The sequence below is a fragment of the Glandiceps talaboti genome, chromosome 3, assembly GCF_964340395.1.
Source record: "Glandiceps talaboti chromosome 3, keGlaTala1.1, whole genome shotgun sequence".
Classification (NCBI taxonomy): Eukaryota; Metazoa; Hemichordata; class Enteropneusta; family Spengelidae; genus Glandiceps; species Glandiceps talaboti.
In genome coordinates this window covers 30,847,182-30,854,835 of record NC_135551.1, presented here as the reverse complement: position 1 = coordinate 30,854,835, position 7,654 = coordinate 30,847,182, and positions in this window count along the sequence as shown.

Sequence of the window (7,654 nt, the reverse complement as noted above, 5' to 3'; positions counted from 1 at the left end):
TCCACTTTTTGTATCCAGAGTAATTTGATACATTGGCTGAGCTGAGGTACGGTCATCACCACTGCTACAACTGTTGACTATCAACTCAAAAGATTTGCCTCTTAAGTCACCAACTTGTTTTTGAAGTTCATCCTGTACAGTTGATAAAGCTTGCAGAAACCTTTGAGATGAAGGATAAGGTGTGGTTGCTTCTGAATCACTTTGAATGGGAATTTTCTGATTATTTGTTAGGATATTTGCAGCAGTGACTAACCATGGGTCATTAGACGGTCTGGTACAGGTCGCTGTATGATAAATACTTTCTGCTTTAGTCCATTTTGATGCAGAATATTTACACGCTGTGTCTGTAAAAAGATAATACAATATTTCTGTATTACTTAAAGGCCAAGGTTTCAATCCCAGGTTATTGCATTAGTGTTATCTTAGCCATGAGGATTACATATATGTCCCAGCTTACAAATATACCTTACCAGTAGGTTCTATGTCCCAGCTTACAAATATACCTTACCAGTAGGTTCTATGTCCCAGCTTACAAATATACCTTACCAGTAGGTTCTATGTCCCAGCTTGTTGTTCCTTTATTCTCTCCATGTCCATAATGACTCTCAGAGCTGTCATCACACACAGTAGAACTACAGTGATAAAACTTGTGAACTTGATTTTTGTGACTACTCCTAAAAAAACAAGGTCAAAGGTCAGATTAAATCCTGGCAGTCAAATATTTAAGAGTGTATATAGTGTACACCATGTGTGTGTCATCTGAACCATGCTTGTGTCTTGGTTTAGCATGTCATATAAATGGGTACCTGATAGGACATGACTATTATGTGACTTTTAGTTCTGCATAACTTGTAGTAATATGAAAGAATGAAAGAAGGAAAAGTGAGTACACAAGCAAACATGTAAGCACTTGGTAAATGAAGAAGTTTTGATGCTTTTGTTTAACCTGTATGACTGGAATGGTTTCAGAGACTTTGAGTGGCAGAGATTGAAAGGAAGATTGTTCCAAGATCTAGATACCATGTAAGAAGGTGATCTCTCAGCCACCAATGTTTTTATACACATGGAATGTTGAGAATATATGTAGATCTGAGGAGGATCGAGTGAAATTAGTCTAGAGGGACTACCAGTATATTGTTACTATACAATGTGGGACACCCTTCCACTGTTAGCAACACCTGGAGAAAAAAAATTGGCAAATTAGTATAAATGTGGTAATATAAAATGTCAATATACAGGCCATCTATAGTACATTTATACTTACAAATGATCAGATCTCTTAAACTTCTTGTTACAGACATCACAGGCAAATGGACGTTTGTTGCTATGGGTAATCAAGTGTTTCTTCAGACCTGATGGAGTATTGAAAACCTTCTCACAAATCAAACACTTGTTAAGTTCCAGCTTTCTGTCTGTAGTTGATGTAGCAGCATTCATTGATTCTCCCTCCTGTACAGTCAGTGTCAGTTCAGCTCTTTGCATGTACTTCATTGATGTTTTATATTCATCTGAAAACATAGCAATATTATTGTAACTGACAGTCATGATCATTGAATCCTCTTAGTATAGATTTCAAAGTAGAAATACTGAATGTGACATGAAAGTTAAAAGTTCCTTTAGTGATAATACGTATGCTGCTTACCTTTCAAGCGTGGCTGGTTAATACCAGTCACATGACATGTTTGACAACTCTCATTGGATACACTTCCAGTTTGCTCAGCTGAAGTCATGACATCTCCAGTTGATTCTGTTTCCATGGTTACACACTCAGAGGAAGACATAATTTAATTAACTTTTGATCACCACAAGTCAAATACATGTATCTCTGTATCTCTGGTACTGGAGCATATAGTAGAAAGTGGATTCTTTCATTCTGTTAATTTGAAAAAAGAAGAAAGTGAAAATGAAATGATGTGTCCCACAATATTTTGTAATCTATTTGCATTCATTGTTTTCTTTCCCATCATGTACAGTCGAAAGCCTGCAATATAACACCATACTTCTCTTTAAGACTTCACAAACATCTGTTCAGTAGAGTAGAGTTTATCATAATTTCATAAACACATCTCTCCATTTCGAATGCAACTGACACAAATGTAGCGATAACAAATATGTTTAGATTTTCACTGATTGCGTTCTCTCCATTATATTTGTTTGGACCCAGTACGGTGATCGGAAGCAAGATGGCGAGCAATGATAGTAAATGTTTTGGAAATTAATTTAAAAAAACTAAAAAAAAAAAAAAAATGATAGTAAATGTGACCACGGGTCTAAGACCACTATTATTAATGGTCTGACTGAGCCATGGTGTGATTTCTCTGCTATAGTCCCCCCTGCCCTGCCAGATGCCCTGCCCCGGCCCGGCCCAGTCCGAGGCGGTTTCTATGGACGCGAGATGAAAGTCGGTCCGTTTGATCGGACATCGGGACCCGTCCAAGGCAATTCTGACTCGAGTACGGAGATGAGTGCATGTACTTGAGTCGATACGGTATGCCGATCAAAAGTGTGTACCTAACTCCAAACTCTAGTCAGATTTGCCTTGAAATTAGACCATAGAGGTGGGAAGTACGGTTAAATTCTACCTGTAGTCTAAATGATGAAACCGGGACATGTTATACGATGTAGTACAAATTAGTGACTTCAAACAATTAATATCGTATATATATATTCTGATAGATTAAACGTACCATTCAATGTAATATTCTCACCTGTCAGGTTCGCGATCAAATAGCTGTGGTTAGTATATCGAGCGATCATCCATGGGATTGGGGTAATGTGGGACAGCTGTGAGTTTCTATGCGTTACTTCGGCGACTCACACTCGCGCATTAATAACCACACAAAGTAATCCCACAAAAAAATAAATAAGAGTGAGATTTTAGAAGCAAAATTCAACAAATATTTACACTGTGAAAAACACACATTTTTTCCAGGTTATCTAACGTCAAAATTTGGTTTAATCATACATGTGAAGAAATACTATTGGGTTTTCTGCGGAACGTTCAATATTCAGAGCTCCACTGAATGTAGTTTTACGTCTTGGCAACTATGGAACGCTCAAAAAGTGGGTGTGTCCATTTCCACGTATTATTATTGGATGGTGTTGATTTGTGCATGGATATGTATTAGGGAGTGTATATCGACATCTACAGGATATTCCTCTCTTTAAGTTCTTTGTCCATTCTTAACTTCTATGTACAGTTTTACTGTTCATTTGATGTTGCCTTTTTTTTCAATATCAACAATGGGACTAGATGAGAAACTGGTTAGTTTCTCTTCACAAAACATCCATGCACTACATTTTAAAACCATTTGTATAGGAAATCTCTCTCTGGGTCTAAACAACATATTTTGTATAAGTCTGGATCACATCGCAGTAAAGGCCAACGTGATCACGTGATCATGTTGACAGTGATTCAGCTGAAATATGTTTACTTTTAAAATGTATCAGAAAGAACATCCCTCCCCCCAACAAACACCCACCCACCCACCCACCCACCCACCCACCCACCTTCCTTCACCAAGTAACTGGATAAATGCACACCGAGGCATAATCATTCTCAATGTAGTCTAGGAACCTTACATGTTTTCTTCTTCTCAAACATAGAGAGATAGATGGTAAAAAAATAAGCCCATACATATAGTTTCTATACTATTCTTAATGGCAGTGTCCCTTGAAATTTATTTATTTGGTCCAATTGGTTTCACTTTCACAACAAAATCTGATAATATCAATCAGCTTTCTTCAAATCAACAGTATTAATGCATTCATTTTGCAATATCATAATTTATTTCAAATTTCACAGACTTACAACGTATACCATAAATATTACATTAAAAACACGGTTTCAAAAAAATAACATACATTGTTTATGTAAGGAAAATTCACAACATTAAAAAGACAATAAATAATGGACTAGAAGAAAGGTGGTAAATATATTGCAACTATCCCGCACTTGATAACAATAGCTACCAACTAATTGAATAATTGAGTCATGTGATACCCACATGACTGTCACATGACCATACTATAGCCACATGATAATAAATGCAAGGTTTGTAACCTTGTGGACTAATTATGTTTTCAAGTTCAGTGTTGTGTAATTTTTCTTCTTATCCTATCACTACAGATTGTTTATTATTTACTTCAAATACACTTATTCCAACATGACTTGAAGAAATTAATTACTGCATTGTATGGTATAGCAAAGATGAGTTGTATAGCACAATTTCACATTCATGAATATGATATTCACCCTGTGATCTGAATAGTATGCCAAAGACTTTCTTGGGGGGGTTCTATGTGCCCTGTAATCTGAATAGTGCACATCATCATTTTTTGTCAAAGACAACCTTACTGGGTTCTATACAATAGGTAATCTGAATAGTGTATCTTTATCATTTCTTGTCAAAGATGATGTTACTGGGTTCATACGCCAGGTAATCTGAATAATGTATATCACCATATGACAACCTTACTGGGTTCTATACAATAGGTAATCTGAATAGTGTATCTTTATCATTTCTTGTCAAAGATGATGTTACTGGGTTCATACGCCAGGTAATCTGAATAATGTCTATCACCATATGGCAACCTTACTGGGTTCTATGCACATATCATTTCATGTCTACAAGTGTAATGCTGGGTTCAATAATGTATTACTACAATATACAAGGAAAGTAATGACAGGTTGGCACACATTCACATAATTAACAAAATATCAAAACAAACAAATGAACCAATCATTTTATATATACACAAGTATATAAATACTCTTTCTAATTGGCTATTGTTGATAATATAACCAATTCCATTAGAAATCACATTTACAAATTATAGAATATCTTTTTGTTCACTAGCATGCAAAATTATACATTCATAATAAATTATCCTGAACAAGGATGTAACAGGTCTTTGTGAAGGACACTGCCCTCAACGACAACTGTCAGGAAAGGTACTTTTAATCTCTTTCAGTCATAGATTAATACTTATAGGGAAACACCAGTCCAGGAAATAAAGGTATTTTTTATAGACTTTGGGTTCTTGAGAGTCATTTCATGATTTCACTTCACATAAATTTCACTTTATTGCCAAGAAAGACCAAAGTGGAAACACTTCTTCACCGGACATCTACTGTTCTTTTAATGTTCACATCTGCTAATACCCATGAGGCAATGGTGCAACACTAATACCCAAGAGGCAATGGTGCAACACTAATACCCATGGCGCAACGGTCCAACACTAATACCCATGACACAATGGTGCAACACAGAAGGAACAATAGAGTTGTTTATATATAAAGAGTTTCAATTTGGTGTTTCTTGGCACTCAGGCTATATTTGTGTGATGTGAAATCATGAAATAATTCTCCAGAACCAATACTTTATGAAGATAACTTATTTCCTGTTGTGGTATTCCCCTTTTAATAAATGTTATGTAATATCTTCCATGTCACACAGTTTCTATGGTATACAAAAAATAGCTTGATTTTGGCAGTCACCTTGAACTTTGAAGGTAAAAATGACCATCACGACAAGTACAAGAACAAAAATATAGTATGTGGTACTATCATTTATACAATGTTTATCATTGTTAAAACACAGAATAGGCACAAACTTGGCATTTGACCCCCAAGGTCTAGGTCAGAGTCAAGGGAACACTTTTCACTACAAAGATCATATTCGTTAGTTTAGGGAAATTACTTGAATTGTGTCTCTTCAATTGGCCTTTAGAATAAAATATGACCCCAATTTACTAAAAATGATCATAGCACCAAAATTACTCATTTTATAAGACCAAGTTTTTATCTTACAGCCAAACAAAATATTTAAAAGATTATGAATGTCACTTAACTTACGACAAAATGTCTCTAAAATTTAAAAACAAAAGCCTTGATTTTGACATTTAACCTTGAAGGTCAAGGTAAAATCTAACAATATCAACAGCAAAGACTTTTCAGATAATGTAGGTGTAAACATGCTTTTTAGAAAAAAATTACTTCTGTGATAAGAACAAAAAATTCATTTGTATATGTCTAAGACTATGCCAAAGATTTGAAAGAAATCATCCTTCCTTTTGACGACAAAATGTCTGTGATACGCAAAAAATGGCTAATGATTGCGCTTGGGGTTAAAGGTCATCATAAGACCAGTTTTACAGACAAACGTTTCTGTATGACAAGCTTATGTGACATTCACATGCACCAAATCTGTCTATGTATGAATGGAGGGATGGAATTCATTCCTATGGCAACCCTTTGGCAATGCCTCCTGTAGTCTATCTGCTAGACCTAGGATGTTCTTCCGATACAATACGACACACGACCGCACATCGCTATCGAGGATGGAACATCAGCAAATGTCAGGGATATAAATAACTGCCAATCAGAGAACAAAATTAGCGACAAGCACAAACAGAGGACAATAGCTAATTTTTTCATGCATATTCAGCTTAAGGAGGGGCTTGTAAAAATAGCCACCAATGCCTTAACTGAAATGTGTGAATGACAACGTCAACACACTCATCAAACTCACAATTACCATAAACTGATAACACATAATAGTTAGTAATTTGTTATCATCACGTGATATTGGACATTAGTATTAAAGAGCATTAGCATTATAGAGGTCATAGGTTATTGAATATATTAACATATATATGCATACATGGTCCAACCCACAGCCATATGTCATCTCAATGGAATGTGAAGTCTGAAAATGACATTTGCTAGACGTTCGGGCAAGCCCTCACTGCGAACTTCGTTCGCTTATTGTATCTGAAGAAAGTACGAACGTCTAGCAGCAAAACTATGCCTCCTGGTGACTAATGATAATGTTTGTGATACTGAGCACTGGACTCAGTGCCGCATTGTATTATCATTTTACTTTCTGACATTTAGTAAGGTTCCATCAATTAAATACTTTGTTTGTCATCCTTGAATTCCCAAAAACCTACCAAGTAGACAGGGGGGAAAAACAAACACATTAAAACCCACAATGCTAGGCATGTCATGTAAAATTCACTTTTCTGTTGATTCATTTTCTCTTAGTATCTAACCTTACTATTCTGGTGAAATATTAATGTCAAAATCCAAAGTTTGATTGTCTTAAACAACTATTTAGAAATATGTGGAGTTATTCTGATGATATTTGTATGGTTTGTCCTTTCACAATAGTATAAAATACGTCCTTTTCAGGAAAACAAAATTTGGGTGTCTTTTTTTCAAAATCTACCTAAAATCCGATCAGCACACGGATGATAAACAAAGAATTAAATTGATGTTGCCTTACTTGTACACCAAGATTTCATAATTCTATGATGTAACAGCAATGCTAAGGCATCAAATTCTAAAACAAATATAATAAAATACATTTTGCTAAAATACTCAAAAATGCATATCTTACAGGTCAGAGCTAAGACTACCATAATCGGTATATTTCAATGAATATCACAATTGTAAACATGTTCCTCCGACATCACAAATCTACATGACTGGATCAGGTACAAAAAGTTGCAAATCTATACAAAAAAATCAGGTCAAATTTACCTACATTAATATCTTTACGGTACATGTAGTCACAGACAAGGGGGTTCTTCCTTGTCTGCGATGTAGTGTATAGACCACTACAGGAATTTATAACTTTTTATAAATAAC